This window comes from Lycorma delicatula, chromosome 1, assembly GCF_047948215.1.
Source record: "Lycorma delicatula isolate Av1 chromosome 1, ASM4794821v1, whole genome shotgun sequence".
Classification (NCBI taxonomy): Eukaryota; Metazoa; Arthropoda; class Insecta; order Hemiptera; family Fulgoridae; genus Lycorma; species Lycorma delicatula.
In genome coordinates, this window is record NC_134455.1 from 323986147 (window position 1) to 324011688 (window position 25542).

Below are 25542 nucleotides of genomic sequence, written 5' to 3' on the forward strand. Positions count from 1 at the left end.
AGCTCTCCAAGATTTCCTATCTAGTGCTAGTCATTTCATTTCGGTATACCCCCTACATCCTACATCCCTAACAATTTGTTTTACATATTCCAAACGTGGCCTGTCTACACAAATTTTCCTTTTACCTGTCCTTCCAATATTAAAGCGACTATTCCAGGGTGCCTTAGTATGTGGCCTATAAGTCTGTCTCTTCTTTTAACTATATTTTTCCAAATGCTTCTTTCTTCATCTGTTTGTCGCAACACCTCTTCATTTGTCACTTTATCCACCCATCTGATTTTTAACATTCTCCTATAGCACCACATTTCAAAAGCTTCTAATCTTTTCTTCTCAGATATTCCGATTGTCCAAGTTTCACTTCCATATAAAGCGACGCTCCAAACATATACTTTCAAAAATCTTTTCCTCTCCTTTAAATTAATTTTTGAACTAAACAAATTATATTTCTGACTGAAGGCTCGTTTCGCTTGTGCTATTCGGTATTTTATATCGCTCCTGCTTCGTCCATCTTTAGTAATTCTATTTCCCAAATAACAAATTCTTCTACCTCCATAATCTTTTCTCCTCCTATTTTCACATTCAGTGGTCCATTTTAATATGATAATCTCTATATGTATTTCTTGATGTTTTATTATGAGTGTTCTGTGCTATGTTAAATAGCAAGGGCCCTTTACACCCTTGTCATATTTAATAGACTTTTGAATGTGCGGTTTAATCTTCATCACAGAGAATTTTTGTTTTGACAGTTTTGACCAACTATCGTAAGAAATGTTTAGAAGGATTTTAAAATAACAAGGGCCTTTACACCCTTGTTATGTCGTGTTTTCGAGGATGTAATAATTATTGAAGTCTATCTTTAGATATTCCTTTTGACTATGTCACCTGAGCTCTGTTTTTGGGGAGGAAAAGATACTTTTTATTTTTTAATGGGGAAGGATCTAATGGCTATAAAAGTCGATGCCTCTAAAACTTAAAAAAAAAAAAAAATGAAAAAAATAATTCCGTATGTAAATTTCAGTTTTGCGTAAAATCAAATTGTTCAGCAAATTTTGTTAAAATTGACAAACCGTTCAGTACTGATACTCGAAGAACTAACTTTATCTTCTGGATATATATATATATATATATCTAAAATCTATATCGTATATAGCAGATATACCGTCCTATTCTCTGCAATATAATATATTAATTTTATCAAACATGACCGTTGTTATGATTATACAATAAACAACTAAAATATAGATCACGCTTACCAGTAAATCTTATTACGCGTTCAAACGGGTTTGGAAACTAATTCCATCTTCAGAAACTTACATTTTTTTATATTATTCTTAATAAAACTAAAACTTCGTTGTCATAAGTAAAATCGTTATATAAAGTGTATAAAATATGTAACAGTGGTCATCATGTGTTTAAAATTGTGTCGACTTAACGACCTGTCGTAATGAATGTCTCCACAGTTATGATGGAGACATGAGCCCTTTTTGTACCTGAGGGTAATTATGGATTTAATGAATGATTTGTAATATAGTGAAAAGAAAGCAATGTCTGAGCGGGATTCGAACCCGTAACCGCCGGATGAAAGGCTGAGACGCTACTCGACCACGGCAGCCGGTCATCTGGGTTAAGAGAGACTTGGTAAAGACAGTCTCAGTTAAGGGCGTTCCTACTGTATACACACGCGCGCCCGCACAAGAGGATCATTAAATAATTAAACAAACAAAGCTTATAGATAAATTAACTATGTATAGATTTTAATATTTACATTATTTCCAATAATCTCTTTCATTATGTATTCATCCCATCTTCCTGCGAGTTTTTGTATTCCATCAGCAAATAATTTTTTGAATTGACGTTGGAACTAGATTGCGCGGTCATCTTTCACTTCTTCATTGTATTGATATTGTCTTCCACGCTAAAGCAGACCAGAGAAATCGTAGTCGGATGGCCCCAAATCAGGGGTCTATGCTAGATGATTTAAGACTTTCCGATCGAATTTGGTGATCGTATCTAGTGTTAATTTGGCGAAATGATGTGTTGAAGAATCTCTCTTTCTCTCAACGGTTCACTTCGTTTAGTGCTAATAGCTATTTAAAATCTATATTCAGAATAGTTGGCACTGTTGACTGTACGTTGACTTTCCAAATAACGTTAAAGTGTACCTTTCATACCCCAAAATATAGTCAGAATTATTTTACCTAAAAAAAATTTTTTTTAAATTTCTTTGTCACTGGAGATCCAGAATGTTTCCACCCTTTACTTGCTGTTTCAACTCTGATTTGTAATACTGTGTCCACGTCTCACAAGTAACTATTTGACAAGAAAAGTGTCTCACCTTTACGATCAAATCGTGATTCCAATTGTGTATAGATCTGTAATTTTATGTTTTATATGTTTCAGTTAGCATTTTCGTTATCCAACGAGCACATTTTTTAACGAATTGCAAATCATCTGGTTAATCTTGTACACTGTACCTACACTAAAATTGTATTTCTTCCGCAATAATTTGATGATTGATAAGAATCATTTGTTCAACTTTCTTTTTTTTTTCAAGTTTTAGTTGATACCTTCATTGGTCGTCCGGAACGTACTTCAACAACAAAATTGTTTCGATCACTTTGAAATTTATCTACTATTACGTAAAAACTTGCCTCGCTCATGCAATTCACATTGCAATGAATATTCAATCGACGAAAAATACGGATAAAAAAAAACGAACGACTGCGTGGAGCTTCTCTAAAGTTCAATCTAATAATGAACCATCCATACTTACACGGTATTAAAAATAAATAAAAGTTACGTGGACTCCATTCAACAGCTCACTGCTTAGCACAGGCTCCTACTGATGCTATATGCCACACAATCGATCAGATGAACTAGTTCCTCCTCCACGAGAATTTTTTAATTTACTAATTGAATGCCTTATAATTTAACGATTGTAGGCGAACTGACATGAAATACTATTCTCACTCCGAAAATGAAGTGTGACTCTTTCTCGAAAATAACAAGCATCTCGCTAGGCTTACAAAGAAATAGGTCTAACGTAATTTCCCATCGTGTCTATAATTATGTGATGATATCATCCTAAGCTCCAAGTTATGTAAGGTACAATTGATACTTTTACTCTGTTCATCTTAAGGACTCGCTCTTTATAACATGTTTAACGAGCAACATTACTGACAAAGATCAACTCGGATCTTAATGTTGTCTTTGTCAACTCTGATTAGTGTTACTAATCACTACTTTAATTACTTTAGATAATAATAATTACTTTAAGATATAATACGACAGAGAGAATAAAGTAGTAATTTTTTAACTTTTTTAAGTTGGGAAAAAATAATGACTCCTAATAATGTACTGCAGCCTATAATGTCATCTTAGTCTAGTAAACATATTTAAAAATTAAATAAAAAATACATTGGCAATTACAGCTCAAAATACCCTCTAGATACAATAATAGTCGAATAATGGTATTTTTTATGATAAAAACTATTATACCAAATGATTGCTAGTAAATCAAAATTATCTGAATTAAGCAACGTAAATCATTACATCACAACCATATAGATTGCAAAAATTTATAATATTTCATAAGTATTTTTTCTAAGTGGTAATTTTTCTTCAACAATAATTTTTAAACATTAAGGTATTTATGCTTTTGAAGTAATAGTAATTAGTGTATTAAAAAGATTAATATTAATTCGGAGTCGGATGTAAGATGTCAGTGCACCACATGAATGTTAGGTAAGGTTGTGTGCCTAACGTAAAAATACAAATAAAATATAATAAATCGTATCACATTGTAGTTTATATTTAGCAATTAATAAGCCATTACAAAAGGTTATATTTTTCAATCAGGTATTTTTTTCTTTTTAATAGGTTTTTCAGTTTTTTTTTTTAAATTTGCAATAAGAAAACAGACAGACAAGATCTTTTTTTCGGTTATTATTAGCGTATTGAGTTTGCGACCTCACCGTCGTGAACTAGATTGCATTATCCATTACGCAATATTGTGATGTAGGTAAAATATTTTACTGCTTTCAGATGACTTTTCTATAGTAAACATATTAAATTTATGTTAAAATATTATTAGAAAAAAGAAATGAGGAATGGCAGTAAACAGGCTTGATTTTGTTCCTCTCTATGACTTTCCTTCTTTCTTTGGACAATTAGTAATTTGTAGTGTATGATACACATACACTATGATCATATTAGTAAAGTAATATGATGCCGATATCGGTACTACCACGACCACAGGCCAGCGTGCGATGAATTTTTCATAACGTATCATTAAGGAAAACCTTTCCTCGGCAATACTCTTTCCTTTTTCGTAATGTAAGGAATTATTATAATAAATTATGAACAATAAAAAATGAAACCTGGGTTCATCAGCACATACTAATAAAGATTGATGAATGAATCATTTTAAACTTTTCTTTATTAAATTTATTTGAACACAAAACGATTCATAAAAATTACAAATCTAACGTTCTATCTGGTAAAAGAATTTACTGAATTGGATGATGTGTGGTTTCACCAATGTCTTTTGTTAAGAGAGAAAAAATAGAAATACGACATTGCCAGAACCCTGCTTGAAGTTGTTGATTCAATATAATTAGATTCATGAATTCAGGGGGTTGAACTTTATAGGAAATTACATCATGTAGTAATTAATAATTATTCAAATATGATCTCTAATTTCTCCACATCGTAATAAAGTACGCAAACTAATGCTACATTTTCAGTTGAATTGGTAACGAGCAGGCTTTCATAAGTGGTTATTCAACTTTACATTACACATAACATATGCTATTAGCATCTGCCAGTCATGTCTGTTTCTTTCGTTAATTAAAATCAAACGTCGCGGTTTAGCCATCTGTTTGTTTACTACAGAAGTATTTTATAAGTGTAACATTTCTAACTTAAAGATACATTTATGAGAAAAAATTAAAACAATTAGATTTTGCAAAAATTGTTGTTCCAGACGTGTGATTTCGAATAGTTATTTTACAGTATAATTCCATCTCTTCATTTATAACTAGAAACGGCAGTAAGCTATTTCAGGCATACAGAAAAACATTTTTAAACGAGAAAGATGTCGAATATGGATGATATTCCTTATACTTTTATTAGAAAAGAGATTCTTTTTTTCTAATATTGCCTCTACATTCTTACAAAACTTCAAGAAGAACGCTAAAGAGAATACAACAACAAAACTTTGGATGAAGTTAAGAAATTTTTTATTCAAATTTCATTACATCATCATATAAATGGCGAAAGGAGAATATATATGTTTAAATTCCTGCGTTGAGTAGTGAGAAATAAAATAATTAATTTTAACTTACCCTATCTGGCAATTAAGATATTCTACAAAAAATTAGAAAATATCAAGCACCCAAAAATAGTGTAAAATAAAAAATTCTACTGTAAAATAAACAGTAAAATTTCAATATCAATTTAAATTATTTTAGAAGCTATCTTTTAGGATAAATCAGAAATAAATATATCTGGAAAGGAAAAAATATGAAAAACCTTGAAAGATAAGAAAAATAAAGGTAATTGAAATGAGACCAGTAATTTCATTTTTAAGGTGTTAAACTTTAGAAGGATAAAGAGAAATAGAAAAAAAAAACATTACTGTTTTGTAATGTTCGCTAGTTTTATTTATTATACATAATAAGGAACTGATAATGATTTTTTCGTAGTTTTAAATACATGATCATATGTTTTAATTTTATTAACCATAACTGTGTTCAACCCTACAGCTTACGAATTCAGTTAACCTAAGTAAAAACATACGATAAATAGTAGTTATTAAGAATTCATTCTTAAATTTCGTACATGCTTTTAACATATAAAGCATACATATATAGATGTTTGTTTAACCGCAATGGTTATTCGCGACCTGACATGACAAATCACTCCCAAAAGTCACACTTGCTTTCTCAGGACTAATAAGCATCTCTTTTCAAGATGTATTTAATTGTATAAACGTAAAAATAGATGTATAATAAATATTATGAATAGACTAAAAAGAAATTGCGCTCCCAGGATTACAATATATTCAACATTTCCCGTTACTTTACTGGAAGACCTAGAATTATTGGGGTACAACGACTCTATAAATCAGTCAAATATCCAAAATCTAACCCTTTTTTTTCAGTTTTCTAAAGTTTTCCGTTGACTTTTGTACGCAAATATCGTTTTGTATTATATCGAGTTCTGAACTGACTGTTTATTGAATTTTTGCGTTCTGCTATGTTCTGTACGTTACCTATAGCCTGTGTTTCATTTATTGTGGTTTTAAAATATTTTTATCGATGATTATTCGAATAACGTTTTAGATATTCACAAAAATTTAATCACGTTCAATACCATAGAACTGTTAATATCCGTTCAATTGCTGTAAGTAGTGGTTCAGTTTCTTCTACACAAACACTGAGCGAATAGTACTCATAAAAATTTGTATTGCTTTTAACTTTATTCAGTACTTTATTTTAGAAATTAAAAAACACATATAAAGTATCATTGAATATTATGTAAATTTGAGTTCAGAGGGACTAGGGAATTATGTACAAAATTAAAAAAACAAAGCTCACACATAACTACGGATAGATGTATCGGGTTGTCAAATAAAATTAACAGTTTTTATATAAAATAATTTAATTTTTTATACTTACCTCAGTGGCACTGCTGAGAAGCTTCTGTAACAAAAAAAGTAAAAATTATGAAAAATTTAGTAAAATAAAATAAAAATTCATAATTATATTGCATTATCCTCACTTTTAATATCTTTATATTTTATACGTAAAACAATTTTTCATATTTTACGCAAAAATGTCTACAATTTTCTTCATGTTGTCCGAAAAGAAATTTCGGAAATTGTCTGTACATTATTGTATTTTAATGCAAAATAAAATGTAGCCAAAGAAAACGGTTAAAGCAGTTCAGAAAATTGAAATAAAATGTATTTATGTTCTGCTTGTATTCTTTTTCATTCTGTAAACTGCCTAGTAAGTAAACAGGACATTCCCTAAAAATTAATTAACTGCTTGTTATATTGAAGGTGAATTGAAGGCACTGATTTACGAATTTTTTCTCATTGGTGCTTGTAATAGTTTTCTGAAACATTTTATTCTACTAGTCTGCGAATAATATACGCTGCAGTCTCGACCTCTTTATATTATGCGAAACAGCGATTAGTATTCAATATAAAACAAAATTCAGCAAAAAGTGTTTTTATATTTAATCAATCAATCGGGTTTATTTTTTTTATTTCTTAATTTTTTTATAATCGATAAGGTATCATATATTTTTTGTTGCTTGAGTATTTGAATTTTTATTGTTGTTTTATTGTCTGTTTATTTACATTATTATTTTGATTTTTTGTCTAAGATTTATATTTTTTATTTTCACTTTTTATTATTTTTTTTTTAGTTTTAGATTTTATTGTTATTGATTTTTTTATTTTTTTTTATTTTTTGAGTGTAGATTAATTCCTTTATTTGTCGTTACTTTTAAAAATTCGTATGAAATTTGTAAGCAATTATTACTGAAGATACCAACAACTGCTTATGAATTTATAAATAAACATATTGTTTGGTTTGTAATATAAAATTTTTTTTGTATATTAAAAAAAGATTTTACATTTAACATTTTAACAATACATCCAATCAAAAAAAATATATTTTATATGTATTTTTATGTATATTTATTTATTTTTTATGATTAATTCACCATAGAAGATTGAAGCTTTTGCATGAGAATATGAAAATGGAAATTTTGTAGCGTATGAATTATACCATGCCTAACCGGGTTACGAACCCGGGATCCCCGGATGAAAGGACGAGTCACTACCACTCCGCCACGGATTTATTTTTATATATAAGATACTAGATGACTAGACAAATAATTATTTGCCTGAATTAAATCAGTCAAATACTATCTGCCGGGCAAATAGTTCGTTTAAGCTTCATTTTTTACGAGTGTGCTATTCGCCAAGGCAGATGGTATTAATCTGATTACAGGCAGATAGCTACTGCTAATTATTTTATGTTATTCTAGTCGAAACAGAAGAGATTTAAAGCGTGGATTTGGTGTTCTTAACAGTTCATATTTAAAATGAGCTATCTGCATAACATCGTAAATCAATTAAATATACTTGACCAGTAAGATTAAAATAGTTTAAAACCAAACAGGCGTGTTTGTGATATTTTTCTTACGCTGCATACTATTTATAATGAGACAAAAATTCCTATACAGTATGAGAAAAAATATTTTTTTTATTAATTACTGAATCATTTTATTACGACTTTCTTTATTTTTTTCTGTTTAGCCTCAGGAACCACCGTAAGGTATTACTTCAGAGGATGATATGTAAGAATGTAAATGTAGTCTTGTACAGTCTCAGGTCGATCATTCCTGAGATGTGTGGTTAATTGAAACTCAACCACCAGAGAACCCCGGCGTCCACGGTCTAGTATCATACCCAGACTTTCATTGATAATACTTTAAAAAAAGTTTTCAGTAGGTAAAAATTTTAAATTACCATTCGCCCTTATATTTTTAAAGAAATTTTTTTGACAACCATAAATTCCAAGTAATTCATAATTTTAGAGAAACATTTTTTATTTTCAGATAAATCTGGATATTTATAATGTAATAGTGTACCTTTTCCTGCTTTATGCTACATGATTGTAATAAGTTAATTTTTCTCTCAAAACAGGTCCATATTTCACGGTTTTTCTCACATTTTGTCCACCGATCTTTTTATAACTTATAAAATAATAACCGTAAAATATATTTTTGCAGTTTGGTTAATCGTAGATTTATCCAGGCAAATACCACATTCAGTAAAATAATAAGTCACAACAATATTTTTCCAGGCTGATATATTTTATTGGTATAATTTAGGTAAATCGTTATTTGCCTGAAGTAACTATTTGCATACGACATCTACATTAAGTTACAGATATGGAAATAAATACTTGGAGTTAGAACTGCCGATTATTTTAATTGGGGTTTTGAACCTGTCATTCGATCTCATAATCAAAGGTATTTGGGTTTCATCGTTATCTTTTTGATAGATTTAAAAATAAAATTATTTAATTAATTGAAAACGTTTAAAGTTAATTATTTTCTCGTACTTGAGCCGACCCGTTTAATAGTCGGTGTATAACTCGACAAGATCGCTTGCAGAGGTTTCCGTGTAAATTTAATCTCAACGGATCAAATTATGTAACAGAAGCGCGCGCTAAATGGTATATACTTTTGGATGTACACAAGTGAAATTTATTTATTAATGTTTTTTTTTAGTTTAAATTAATTATCACTAATTCTATTATCGGGTTAAGCAGCTTTCATTGAATAATTATCAAATGTAAAATACTTAAAGATTATTAGAAATAAAGTAGGAATTTCAACAACATTTTTAATAAAAAAAATATTTATTTTATGTCTACAGCTAAGTATACATTTTAATTACTTCGATTTGATTTATTTTAATTATTATGTTATCATGAATTAGGACATATCAAATGAAATCGGATAACTTCAAAGAAAGAGAAAGGGTTTAATTACACTGGAAATTTGTTAAAGTTCCAAACCACATGCCCACAGATTTTATCGGATATAAAGGACTAAATAGTTTCAGAACGTTAGCCAACAGAAGGCTAAGTATTTCTCCTCTTTAGTTGGTTTAAGGGAAGTGAGGATGAAGATTATAGTAGCGATAAAGAGCTGTCTGTGGTTGTTGGCCGAGCACTGTACTTCGATGAAGTCGTCTGTCTATTTACACTAACTCAAGGTCCCTTCAGTTTATAACGCACACTACACTGTCAACAGAAACTGCTTTGTAAAGTTTGTTACGTACTCGGGAGTATTTAACAAAGAGCTTAATCATGCATTTGATAATTCTAGCTTTAGTCTCAAATTACAATTTTTTTATATTATAAATAAGTGTAAAAGTGAATTAGATTAATTTCTAAATTCGGGTAAGAATTTGGATTGTACTTTTTATTTTACCGCTCTAAAAATACTGTAATATAAAGTTATATTAATATATTCTGTGTTTATATAACTTGTATAGCTAACGACAGCCGTTTCGTAAGTTCACAATTCGTGGGACATCGGAAATTAATGGTGTATTTCATCAAAAATTCAAAATTATTCGGTAAATTTTATTTCAGAAAGCAGTTACTATCTAGTTAATTTTCCCTCTTCAAATAGTGGTCAGCAAAATGGTTGTTTTGATTATTAATAATATCACAGTTAATTAACCATTAACTGGTGAAGTGTTGAGAAGTGTACCGGGCCAAGATTGTGAAGACAAGTTCCTTTTCTGTTTAGAAGTTACGTGTATTAGTCGAATAGCTGTTTAGACAGTAATAGGCTAAACCTCTATAATAATTACAAAAAATTACTTATCGTGCTGAACGATGGTCAGAGAAACATTTTTCTTATTAACATAATAATGCCTAAAGGTTCATCTCCGAACATTTATGTATGTACAAATTATATAACTTTAACTTTGTGTTATTCAAGTCGTTACAATAAAATTAAAATACCAGGTATAAGGTATTAAACCCTCTACTATAACATATTCCGCTGTATATTATTATAAAGTATAAATCTATAAACATTTTATTAATACCTAGTTTAACTTTTCACAATAAACGTTGTGAATAATTTTAGAAAAGTGAAATGAAAGTAGAATTAAATGGTAATAAAAAAAATTTGTCTTATATATAAAATTAATTGCTTTCTGACTACTTGTCTTAGAGATTGTACACTCCAGCGATTTAACAGTATCCACTCTACTGTTTATTTTAAGACATAGTAAAACAGGATTATTAATGGTTTTACTTCGTTACCGTAACACTTCTTGAACGCACATAATCAGTAAGATTACTGTAATTTGAAACGAGTTAAACAAGACAAAACTTAAGACATCTCTCATTTCATTTAACGATGTCAGTCGATTAAGCTACGAGAAAGAGATCGATTCATTCTAAGATAACTATTCTACTTTATCCTGAATAAATGTCTAATAGATTGTTATCAACGGTAATTATTTTAATAAAATTCATAAAAAAATGTGCAGATTTGACATTGACCGTTACGAGCTTCAGACAATATTAATATGAAAACTTAATTAATATGTCAAACGTAGAAAAAGTATTCTCAAATGCAACTTAGGAATATAAAATACTATAGAAGTATAAAATTTCTCACAAACTGTAATAATTGTTTTGTTTTTATTTTTTAAGCATTATGTATTTCAAGTTCTTAATAAAAATAATAAATCTAATAAAAGATATCACCCCCATTCCAATCTCTGTATATTTATCTTCATAGCTGGCCTTAATTCTTCCATTATTTTTTTTTTTAATTTAGGCAAAATATATACTCATTAAATGAAAAATTGTCTCAAAATATAGCTGACCTTTAAAAACGAATACTAAAAAGTAAAAAAGTATGAATCTGATGATAAATAAAAGGTAATGAATGGTCATTCCATCAGAATGTAAAACGAGACATGATATAGCAAAAAAAAAAGTAGAAGGCTAAAAAGGATCAGAAGAAAAAGTATTTGAAATTGAAAGCAAGCTCAAGCAGACTATAAAAATCTTGATAATATTTTAGTTGTTGGTCCACCAGTTCGATCTTAAAATAGTATTTACTATAATATGAGTTATAAAGAAAAAAGTCTTCTCCATATCTTACAAACCAATTTAACGAAAAAATTGAGTTTTATATCGCATTAAAACTTGCTATTTTCTACGTTAGTGTTGTGAATTGCAATTTATTAGAAGGAAAACTGAAGGAAATGACATCTCAAACGGTAAAATAAATTTATTGTTTTTATTATAACTCATATTTGTGGAATCCAGTTACGTTCTTTAACGTAAAAATTAATAGCTTACTTTAGAAAGAAATTCGTTCTGTATAAGCGAACGATAGATTATTACGTATTATTAAAATATATATTTCCGATATTATTGCGAGAATGATATATTTTTAATGCTATCCTTTTTATGTAATAAACATTTCTGTAGAATTTATAGTATTTGATAAAATCAGATTCATTGTTTTGCAGTTAAGAATATATAAACTACCTGAAATACATATTTAAAAACAAAGTTGTAGATTGAGAATAAATTTTCTTACAAACTTAATGTTAAACATCAATAAAGAAATGATTTTAATATCAAAGAAGTTATGCGTGCAATTATAGGGTTATACCCACAACCTATATGTAGTTGTTATATATATAGTGATTCAGGGAAATAATTTGGAAACTGATATCTAGAGCTTGAAATAAGGAAAAACATTCATACAAACATAAATTTCCGAAAACGTTTTGTTATCGAGTTACGGCTAACGAAAGATTTCACCAGAATTTCCCTTTTCTGGCGAAATGTGGTCATACTGAAATTATTTAAGTCGTTATTTAAGTGGGTTATTCAAACCACTCAGCCGTTTCTTATGTTGTTTGATTAAAAAAATCGAATAAAACATGTTCCAAACTGTATCTCGTATTTTTTCATGATATCCAACGCAGAACAAAAAAATTCGGTGACAAAAAACACGGTTATTTACGTTTGAAGAGTAATAACTTTGTTAAATGGCTAATAAATGCGTAAACTTTATTATCAAAACTTGAAGAAAATTTAATTCTGAGAAAATTGATGTAATGAAGTTATGAAAAACAAAAAAGAATCAACTTTTATTATTAAAAACAAAGCAGAACGAAACTTAACTGAAAAATGTCATAAATTTGAAAAATTTAAAACAGCTGTTTTTAGTAAATAAATTCAGACGTTTGAAAAATTAGGTTGGCAACCCTAATTATGTGCTTTGAAATTAATTTGAATATTACTCATTGTTGTCGTAAAATTATAAAATTAGGGTTACGTGTTAATCATAAACGTTAGGCGGATTAGTTGTTTTTGACATAATTTTGATCGTGTTTAAATATTTTTGAGAATTAAATTATGTTTGTTTTTGTGTTTTTTGTACTCCAAGCTGTACCTACGTTTTTCCAATTGAATTTATATTAAAAAAAGCAAAATTACGTTTTTAATTCTTTGTTTTGAAAAATGAAGCGTCTCTTCACTCATGCAGAATATGCTGATATGGTTTTTGTGTACGGCTTTTGCGATGGAAGTGTTCCAGTTGCGGTGGAAGAATACTGACATAAATATCCTGGTCGAGTAGTTCAAAACAGTAAAAGTATTTTGTAGAATTTTTAATAATCTTTGTAAGAATTTTACACTTCCCAAAGCTTAAGTTTCACCGAACTTGAATAGGTACATGGTGATGAAAGGGAAAACATTCTTCAGGTGGTACAGCTTAGTTCTAAAAGGAGCACCTGAAAAATTTCTACACGATTCAAGATTCAACAAAGTACCGTATGGAGGACATTATGGAGTGCGTCCTTATCATGTTCAAAAGGTTCAACACCTCCAGCATTGCGAACATGCCAGACAACTACAGTTTTGTCAGTAGGTTAACAATAATTATTACTCAATTCTGTTCTATTCTCAGACAAAGAGACACGTACTAGCGATAAACAACACTCAAAATTCATATCGATGGTCTGAACAAAACCCACGGAATGCTATACAGTAGAATCAAATTTCCAGCAACGATTTTCGGTCAATGTTTAGTATGGCATGATCGAAAACCAATTAACAGGTCCCTTTCATACTAGAACGTGTCACGGGAGAAATTAACTGGAATTTTTACACAATGAATTTTTTACAGTGCTTGAAAATTTTTGTAACTGTAATTGACATTTCTCAATTACTGTTATACGACTGTTTACTGAAGTTAAAATTCACTTTACGATACATATATCTAGAGAAGGTAATATAATTTAAAAAATTAGAAAAAAGTAAATTTATTGTACTGAAAACAGATGTTTTTAATCTTTATATGTTCATAGTACATTACTGGTTCATTCTTAAGTTCACTACATCGGTGTAAATAGTGGGTGTGTGCTATATACACCAACCATGTAATGATACATTTTATTTAAAAAAAAAAAAACTGGGTGATAAGAAGGTCACTGGGTGACCTTTTACAAAAAAGGTCAGCGGTTACCCGGTTCACTGGGTAAAAACCTAAGGGACAAATAAAATATTTATATTCCCTCAAAAGTTTTATCGTACTAAAAATATTATTGAGTATAAATCATTAATAAAAAAAATTATTTTATACAGTACCAAGAAAAAGAAATGTGTTCAACTCGGTATAAATGCGGTAAATATTTTTAAGCAAAATACTGACAATGACTACGCGTCTTCTATACGTGTAGGCTACGCTGTTACTTCTCCGTGAGCGATCCACTAAAAGTTTCAAAATGATTTTTGTTTCGATTAATTTCACTTTCTTTTTCTACCACCCGTTAAAATTTATAAATGGCGACATTTACTGTTATAAAACTGTTTATTGGAGTTAAGATTCATTTTACGATACATATATCTATAGAAGTTATAATTAAAAAATAAGACAAATGGCCAATATAGCTGAACTATCAACATCTGAAAAGAGTAAAAATAAGTCAACGTACATTAAAAAATTGTTTTGCCGAAGACATTGAGATCGTAAACTGCATATATGGAATTAAAAGTAGTGTTTTTCCACTTTAAAAAACCCCATTAACACGTTTCTTACAGATAAAACGAACTTTGAATAAAATAATGTAAAACAAAACGAATGTAAAAAAAAAATTAAGTTCATCTTATATGTTTTCTTTTGCAAGAGAAACTTAAGTGTAGTTTACAAGGCAGTAAATTTAATGTTTTTTATATATATATATATCATCCCATTACGTTTTTATTATATGGATAATTGTCTACTATCTAAACTTAATTTATACAGTTCTAATCCTTCAAAAAAGTCTTGGAATAATATAAGGTTTAGACGTTTACGGAAATGTTATTCAATTAATCACAAAATAAATCTTATTATGTATTTTACTACAGTTAAGATTTATTGCAGAAAACATTCCTGGAAAATGAATGATTTTAATTCAAAACTATTTAATATTTATTAATGTAACGCTAGAAAAACCCAGTTCAATTTTTAAATACCTAACAGTTCACGGTTCGTTTTAATTGTTATATATCTTATTCTTCTGCTTAGCAAAACAAACATTACCAGTTCTTTTTAAGATTATTTCTGATTTTAGTAGCTATTATAAAATGCTCCGTAACGAAAAAACGCTGTAGATTCAAAACGACCCGATACAGAAAAACGAAATAACTTGAAAGGCATATTTGTTTAGCAAAAGTTTCACTAGTTTTATGTAGGCCCAAAATCGAGTAGGATTAAGAAGAAATCAGAAAAAAGGAATTTTTTTATGAATTTCCTTCTTTTTTTTGAGATTAATCTAAAAAAATTAAGTTAAACGTATGACGAAACAAATTTCTGGAGATAAAAGAGACTACTTCCGTTTTTTGTCATAATATTAATGCAAATAATTAAGCATAGAACTCCACGGTAAAGAACAACGCGAGTAACGTAGATAAAAGCAAATATAAGAGTAGTTATCTAACTACAACTATTTATCGGTTAATTTTAGCGAAATTATATTTTAATAGCTAAATTAAATATCTTCATCCAAGGTTTCGACAGTTTAATGACACTGAAAGATAAAGTAAAACCAACAAAGGTATTATTCAACGTTGAGATGTTATTCAAACTATTAAGTTTATATTCAGTGCTGTTGCTGTATCTACGAAACATCTTTGTTTCGTAAGTGTTTTTCTTCCTGAATTGGGAACATATCTAAAAAATAAACAAGTTTTATCTAACGCCACATTTATTCTGATAAAAAATGCTTTATTGATTTAGTATCGTTCAGCGACCCTACTGCCTCTTATGCGTGTGTGTTTGCACGTCTATATTTATGCATGATTTTTGGAAGAGTAGAGGATTGTATGGTAAGTGTTTACACGATTCAGAATTTAAAAAAAATGTATATACACGTAATGTATTGAGATAACAAAATCTTCTTTAGTTCGTGTTTTTGTATTTGCTTTGTTGGAAGATTTTATTTTCATATTCCTAACTTTATTTGATTCGTCTGCTTTTTTAAGTGCATTTTGTTTATTTATTACAAAATATATCTCTGAGAGATATAGCAACGTACCAAAATCGCTTTCTTAACGCAAAAAAGTGACATATATAATAGAAAGTAAAACAATAAGAACCGATAAAATAAATCAAAAAAACAAACTTATATAATAAAAGAAGGAAATAAAAGAAGGAAAGTAGGCGGAATGAGAATTTGAAAAAAGTTGGAAGTTAAAAAGTGAGAATATATATGACAACCCCTATTCCATTGCCGATGCCGGCCTCCGTAGCGCGAGTGGTTGCGTCTCGGCCTTTCATCCGCAGGTCCCGGGTTCGAATCCCGGCCAGGCATGGCATTTTCACACACGGTACAAAATTGTTCATCTCATTCTCCGAAGCAATATCTAACGGCGGTCCCGGAGGTTAAACAGGAAAAAACCCTAATTTATTAAAATTTAGTAGACGTACTTTATTAAAATTTAGACCTGCTTTATTAAAATTGAGGAAAAAAGGGGGTTTTCCTCAATTTCTGGGTTAGTCATTTTAACGAATAAAATACTTACTTGAGTTCGCGCTAGTATAAATGTACGGTTAGTTAAGAACAAAAATTTAAGTAGTACAAAAAATCAATAAACAAAAAATAATATACCTGTGATAAATTAAAGCCCATCCTCTTTTTCATAATTCTATTAAGGACTAAAATAGACATAGACATATCATATAAGTTCTAAGAAAAACTGAAAGAAAACACGGTCTCTACGAATTTTTTTAGAATAATTTCTAGGTTCTAAAAGTTCGAAAAAATGCAATTCAACCGAATATTTTGTTTACGATTTAAAATATGAACCTTACCCTATCTTTACCCTCGTCAAATTTAGGTTATCTATGGAATTATTTCGGCGATTGTGGGCGTTAAAAAAAAAATTATGTCACCTCCATTGTTCAGATAGTAATTTTTTTTTTTTTTTGTAGTAAATCGAAAATACCATTTTTTATAAAAATATAATCACGCTTATCGAGAAACTAGCTAAGATATTTTAAAATTTTTGATTTACATCTTGTAGATTGTTTGAGGAACTGATCGAGTTTTTCTGAGCATAAAGGCGTAAATCCTTATATTAAATATCATCAAAAAGTCTAAATTAACGATCGTTTCGAAAAAGAAATACTACGTTTTATATTTTAAAATATATAAGCTAAGTAATTTTCATTGAGAATTAAAACAAAGGAAAATACTTATATCGTAACAAGGTTACACTTATTGCATCGTTTAAAACATTTATTATACTCGTAGTATGTAGCTATTTAATATACTAAATATGAGTAGAGAATAAAAATATTCTTTGTTTAGAATGGCAATATAAATAAATAACTTTAATAAAGTTATAATGCTAAGTTAATTAATGCTAATCTTTGTTTTAACTACATTATTATGATTAGCAGATAAGCAAGCATATCATGATTCATATGTGATTGAATGCTGTCAACGTTCTTAAAATTGTGACGCATCTTACAACATACCTTTTACAAGAAATAAATTTTGTTTGGCTTAACGTACATATAAAAGAGAATATAATGTTTAAGTATATTATGTACACATGTACATAATCGCAGATATTGTGTGCACTATTTACATGTACATATATAGTGAAATGTGTATATAGAAATAGATTGCGTAAGTTGAAATGATTAATTACAATTATGCTATAAAATCATTCAACAATGCTATACAGAAGTATTGGCTATATCTTTCAATGACTTCATATGAACCTACGTTGATTTATTTTGTTATTTTGTTTTTGAAGGTTAACCTTTCGGTGAAGTTCATAAAAAAAATTATATTTCTCTTTGACAATATATTTGTTTTAAATTATGGCGGTTAAAAGTGTGATTAATAGGTTTTAAACAGATAACCACTAAATCCTCTTTTATCAGTACTGTAGGCAAATCTTATCTCGCATAAAGGATATTATTGTAGTAGAAGAGCATCATTATTAGTAAAGTTTACTGCATATAATCATTTGAAACTGAATGCGAAATAAAACAGTATTTTTCCTTACCAATAAAAACAGCCTACGATTATTATAATTATTTTATTGATATAATAAAAAACATTTTCTTCAAAATCTTTCTTTTCGGCTTTTTGTTTTAAACTAGAACTTGAACCCACTTATATAACGCAGTATCGGATCAAATTTATTGATATCAAAGTTCCATTTTTTTGAGATTTTTTCCTATGAATATTTATCCGCCGCTGATTATTTTCTGAATCGATTTTATTTGTGCAGGCTTCTGGAAGGAACGTTCATCGCTTCCTGCGTAGCTGAAAATGTTTCATAAATTCATACGTACTGATTTTTCACCAGATTTTTAAATTAATTTCCACGAAGTAATTCTTTCGACCGAGTTCGATGTAAATTTTACTTTTTGTAAATATTACCGGATATATTTCATCATCATTTTATATTACAACTATTCGACGACGTACTCGAGACTGGCGTAATTCAACCATAATTAAAACTAAACTTGTTTTTAATGAATTAATACGACACTAATTAATACGGGACTAATATTGCTAAACATAAAGGCTTTTTTGTACAGTAACTATATGTGATATTTTCTATATTTAATGAGAAATTTTACAGCCGACAGAGTCGGAGCTTTCAATTACGTTGAGATTTCAATTAGGTTATGAGAGTACCGAACAACAACGTTTGACACTGCTAAGTTCTTTGAATGTTACGTGATGCATTAGCGATTATTCTGTCAGTAATTTACATTTCATAAAGCGATACAAATAATTACTGATTTATCACTAACAACATCATTATCAGTAATAAGACCTTTTAATCCATCACTAATAATAGAACGGCAAATGTTACAAGGAATAACCTGATTCAAATTCTGATTGTAGCATGGTGTTACATTATTTGTAAAATATACTCAACACTGTTTATAAAAATTTATTCATATGTATCGTTAAAACAACGCTATTTTTTTGTTGACATTACTGCTTTCATTATTAATAAAATCGTAAATTTAATTTAATGAATTTTATCGTAAGTAGTTTATCGGTACATTTATCAGTAAATAAAAATACTACTAATAGTAATCAATAATACTACTAATGGTATTGTGTTTTATTTATCGGGTAACTGAGATTGTTTTTTTCCCTATTAATTTGTGATTGTAATTTTGTTAGCCTTTCTAAATGTTAAATAAATAAATTTCTATAATTTCATGATTCTACTGTATTTATAAATACTTTTTTATTCTCAACTGTTTTTAAAATGATCTGAATTTTATATTATTGTTAGTGAAATTAAAAATAAATGTCTAAAATCGTAATTGCCTGTTTAAATTTGGCAATAACAAATTGACAATTATCATAAATATGTAATGTACTCGTATATGGCAATTATCAAATACAAAAAAAGTTAATAATTTTTTTTGCCGTACACTAAGTTTATTTGTAAGTAGATTTCTCTTCTTACTTACTTCACTACTGCTGTACTGAGAATATTTTTAAATAAAACAACAGAATTATAAAATAGAGAGTATAGAAATTAGCATAATTTATATGTCGAGATTTTATGCAGCCTTTATCAACAATGTGAGACTTCATTAAAAAAATATATATTTTCTTAAAAATATTATTAATAATAATAATAACAATAATAATAACAATAATAATAACAATAATAATAATAATAATAATAATAATGCAAATTAGATGATAAATAGGGTTTAGAATTACTATTTGTATACCTATAGTTTTTAAAATGAGATTTTCTGGAGTTTTTGTCATTTTTTAAAATAATTATTTTAAAAAGTTAAAGTAATTTTAACTTTGTTTTTATAACAACAAAGGAATTTATCAGTAATTTATTAATAATTTAAATGTTTCTTCTTGGAATCTATTTTATAATAAATTGATAACAACGAAGATATATTATCTCGTTTGGACAGCGTTCAGCTTCATGATTGGAATGCAGGGATGCGAGTGTGTTGAATATGTTTATTAATGGCGCTTCATTTATCGGTCTAAATCTTCCTAAATCTTTCAGATTTACTTTTAATGAAAAGTCATTTACTTGTGCATCGGTCTTATGAAACGATGTTATTGTATTAAGTATTATATTTATTTTCATTGCTCAGTATATGTAAACATTCAATAAATAAATATGAAATTAATTAAAACAACTGAGGATAAACATAAGTAACATTTTGTAATAAAGCATTGTCTTCTTTATGACAGAATTTTGCGAACATGCAGTTTTTACAGAGATAAGAGTAGGGATGCCAGTGCGGACGATCTAACATTGGTAATGGAGACGATAAAAATGTACATTCCCCCTTTTATTGAATTTTCAAGAAATGTGGTAGACTACTGATTAATTAATATATCCTGGTGGGTATTTAACTGTTACCTAAAAAATATAGTTTAGTTATACGGCATATAAACATATACATATTTTCTTTCATCTGGTCATAACAAACCTCTGCTGAAAGTAGATTATATACGGGTGATCGAATCTTTCTAAAACAGGAAATCAAGCCAGAAAATTAATTTAACTACGGAACCGTATGTTCTGTTAATAGTATAAAAGAACGACGAAGTTTTCTTCTAATTTAAAAGCTACTGTAATTTTTTAAAGCTTTATTCTTTATTCTTTTAAGACCTATCAATAGAATCTCTGGTTATTACAAAATCAATACTAGTAGTGGTATTCTGTTTAATTCTAATTATTATTTTTTTTTGTTATTATGCGTTTATTAACGACTAAGTGTTTGATAATTTTGTACTTTTTTGGGCATAGAAATGCTGAACTTAAATTTGAAATCTGCTGCATTTATTTTCACTATCAAACTCATCATCTCGATCCTTTCAACTTAAGGGCCACCGGCAGTACAGCCTAAAGAATTCCATAGATTACAGACCGGCAAAAATATACGCATCTTAGCTTCTTTTTGTGGATCGTTGAATTAATAGTATATGAATTAAGATCGATGATAGTTACGTGAAGTTTTTTGTTATCGTTTTTTAACAAGGAAGTATTGGGGAATCGCGAAAATATTTCGGTTTTCAGAGTTCAACGGAAATATACATTTTGACTAGTCTCGGTGCGACATCTGTACGTACGTATCTCGCATAACACAAAAACGATTAGCTATAGAATGTTGAAATTTTGGATTTAGGACAGCTGTAATATCTAGTTGTGCACCTCCCCTTTTGATTGCAATCGACTTGACCAAAAGTGTCCAAAAAAGCCCAAAATCTAAAAAATTTGGATTTTGGACTTTCTCTTAACTTCAGTAATAAGCGCTCTTTGCGAGCTTTTCAACGATATATCATAAGTGGTACTGGTTTTCATTGGTTCCAGATTATAGCCAAATAGAATTTTAATTAATGAAGTATCTGGTTCTTATAAGGGTTCGAATCCGACCTCATTTCCTTTTTTTTAATTTAAATATAATTATTAACCTCTCATTAAAAAAAAAAATTACAATAAATAATAATTTAATAACAGTAAAAAAAAAATATGAAAAAATCAGAAATTATTAGTGAAATAAAATTTGATGTACTTTTCATTAATAAAAAACAAAGAAAAAAGTGTATATGCAATTTAATAGGCGTACAAGGAAATCACGTGATGTCCACATAAGATTTTTTTATTAGCTGCAACATCCTATTCTGTTTAATACTTTTCCGTTCACACAGAAGTAAACCGTACGTGGTCGATTAGTTTTACTAGTAAACTGGAACTTTATCCTAACATCCATTAAGTCAGTTTTTAATTGACTGGACTGATTTGAATATAAGCGTTTACCGAGATATTATTGCAATAATCATTAAAGCGTGTTTTTTTTTTCAGATCTGTTGGTTAATCACCGAATTACTTTATGTGTCAATTATCTAATTATAATAAACAAAAAGCTCTTTATCTTGTTTCATAACTGAATGAAAAAAATTATACAGTATTCTGATTACTTGTGTTGTATGAAAAAAATACACATTCTATCTCTACACCCTGTTATTTTGTAGCAACTTATAAGAAAAGAAAACAAAACTGTATAATATTTATTACAGTTTAAGATCATTGATCTATTGAACTTTTGATTAAATATTAAGTGTTGATTTATCAATTATTTATTAATTTCATAAATAATTCTACAAAACATTCTACACATAAATTAATCCTTTCATTTAGGGAATGGAAATATTATCGAAGTGACTTGAAAGCGGTTCGGATATTTCTAGTGAGCCTTCCTCGAATACTTATTTAGATTCTTCAAAGTAGTAAGTAAATTTTTATTCTTGTACTATATTTGATAATCTTTTTCGTTAATTTAGAATAATTTGTTATGTAAATAGATAAATACTGGGACTACATATAAGTTATCTTATTTAAAAAATGAATAAAGACAGTAGATATATGGCATTTTTAATTTAATGTTCATTGTAATGCTATTCAAATTAACATCTATGACATTTATTTATTTATTTTTTTATAAAATAATAAATATGAAATAATAATATTCTTTTTATCTACTCATTTCGCATATATTTGTCCAATTTTTTTATGCAATTTGTTTTTATGTTTTAAAAATGAATGAAGCGTAAAATGATGAATGAAGCATAGTTTCTATTAATAGAATCAACGCTATCAATATTGTCGGTCAGATTTCCTAACACATAGATAATGGAGTATTTCCTTTAAGGTGCGATTTACAATTTATTTTAATTTCTATACTGAAATACTAAAGTAGAAATAAAAAATAATAATTTGAAACCTCATCGTACGAGTTATTGATATGTTTAAGTGAAAAAGAAGTTTCTATACGCTTAGTTTTTAGTCATTATGATTAATGACTTAAAACGTAAAAAGAATGATGATAAAAAGGTACATATAAATAAATTAAGTAGATTTTGGGTAAAATATAAAAGTAATTAATATTTTAAACTACTTCTTTCACCGAATAACATTTTTTAATAAAATAAACAAACTATTTACAGAATTTCTGCTTAAAAACACCAGTGGCTCGTAAAACCTTGCAATTTTTTTTTTCAAATTCGTATTTAAGTTATTATTAACCGTCTAACTAAATTTTTCCGTGAGGAAACCAGTATGTGGATGTTTAATGACAAAAAAATCCGCATTATATCTTTGCCGGTGAGTTTAGAGCTTAATAAATAAGGTAAACAAAGAAGGATCTTATTTTCTTCGAATATTAGCTTAACAAGGATCGTACTGATAACTATTTATACTAAATCATAAATCTTCGATTTAATCGAAATCATAATTCTATAAAACTTCGATTTATACTAAATCTTTTACATTTTCCACGAGCTTACCGAATGCGTCATTATGCAAAATGATATTACCTCATCTTACACGGATGACTTTACCTATAAGTTTAAACATATTAATTCCAAAATTCAACATGTAAAAATGGTCGACAAGAAGATGTACTCGTTCCCTTCTCAGATAAAGTTATCGAAAAAATTGAAAATGGTTAAATTTAAATAAATTTTTCCCGTTTCAAATAATTTTCCCGGTAAAAAGTTTTTTTTTTCAAACACAGAAATAACTGAACAGTTATTTAAGAGTTGCAACGAAACCTTTTAATCTTGACTAAATTTAACTGATCGCTGTACAAACATAAAAATTCAAAAATTAAATGATAATTATTAATTGAATTAGAGAAAATTTATTAATTGCATTAGATTTAATCCGTTAACTTTTTACGGGAAAACTTACTCATATTGCAGAAGATTATTTCTGTTTTATTATCTTTTAACAAAATGTATCATAGTTGATTCAAGGCTCCTCCTATTTGATATGAAGGTTATCAAGAATGATAACTCGTAGCACAAAATCACTTAAATAATTTATAAATCTTGAAAAAACTGTCTGTAGTCCTCTTTTTTTCTTTTTTTAATGAATGAATTTCATTATCGATTAAAGAAATATTTTTATTTATAATTTTTTATTTATTTATGAGTATTATAGAAGCGAAATCAAAAGTAGTCATATTTATCTAGGCGTATAGCTTAAAAACAGTTGAAAATAAGAAGTAGTTAAATGTAGGGCTACCGAAGGATGTTGGAAGTACTATAATGTCGTTCTTTTGATTTAACTCGTACGTATTAATTTTGGCTTCAAATCTGTTTATTAATTTCCATATTTTTTACGTAAAACATTGTGATAACTACTTCTTTTTCAAAATTTTGAATCTTCTTTATTCTTATTTAAATTATTTAGATGGATTTAAATTAAATTCCCTCGTCATGGAGCTAATATTTTCAATCATCTACTCTTAATTTTTTAAATCTATTATAAACCAAATCTAGTCCGATGATTGAAAAAAAAACAAATTATTTTGTACACTAACACTCGAATAATTACTTAATAAAGATTGTTTTTCTCGTACAGGTATCTCCGACTATTCCGCGAAAACTTTTACCAGAAAGTGTATGACTACGCACTAGAAAACTGTATTATATCAATTAATTCTTCTTTATTTCCTAGATTTTTCTATTTTTACAGGACTGTGCGAGAGAGATAAAATATTCGGTTACATATCTCTTTGTTTAACTTATTTACTTTAAATAAGTTGCAGATTATACACATACATGCTCTGAAAGAAGCTATACTGTTTTTAATTTTAGTGTCAATTAACGTACATGTATTTTTAATTCGTTATCAGTTTCAAAGTTTAAATATTTTTTTTTAGTATACGTAATATTAAGTATATTCGATTTCGTATTTAGTTTGTTTTCAGAATGGTAAATAATAGTCAACAATGCTGCTAAATCCAAACAAATTTATAATAAAATTATCAATTATTAAGCTAATTATATCTGCCGGCCTCCATGGCGCGAGTGGTATCGTCTCGGCCTTTCATCCAGAGGTCCCGGGTTCAAAACCAGGTCAGGCATCGCATTTTCACACGCTACATTGTCATCTATCTCATCCTCTGAAGCAATACCTAATGGTGGTTCAGGAGGTTAAAAAAAAATCTATTATTAACTCGTTTTAATAACAGCATGTTCTTATACTTGGGTATTTTGAATCATCTAAAATCACCAGATCGTATGGAAATCCAAAATTATTTGTGAAACTTTAAAAATGTAAACAACTTAATGCTCACACTGAAGTTAAGTAATTCCATTTAGCTTTTTTTAAGAAATTATTAGCTTAATATTTTAATAAAATTCTGTATCGTTTTAAATTTAATAATCTCCATGTTTTATAATTTTTTTTTGTACTCTGTCCATTAAAACTGGTAAAAGATTTTATAGCAATCACTAACATTCGAACACTTGATCACTTTATTAATGATACTCTCCTCACCGGCAAGGCTACCGTAATTAATTTTACGGAAACAATCGGAGACTATGGTGCATGTAATTTAACAGGATATCTGGCAAATTTTTGTCACCAAATAGTTCTC

At 28.3% G+C, this 25542-nt stretch overlaps 1 protein-coding gene across 3 annotated transcripts in view; it reads left to right on the plus strand.

Annotated features, from left to right (window-relative positions):
* The window catches only part of LOC142334205 (uncharacterized), a 141390-nt gene that overhangs the window by 48684 nt on the left and 67164 nt on the right, over positions 1 to 25542 (plus strand). For 2 of the 3 annotated variants that reach the window (XM_075382033.1, XM_075382034.1), the window contains exon 2: positions 22296 to 22384. The exons of the other annotated variant lie outside the window; for it this stretch is intronic. The gene's annotated coding sequence lies outside the window, so the exon portion shown is untranslated. The remainder of the gene's footprint in view (positions 1 to 22295; positions 22385 to 25542) is intronic. 3 annotated transcript variants of the gene reach the window in all.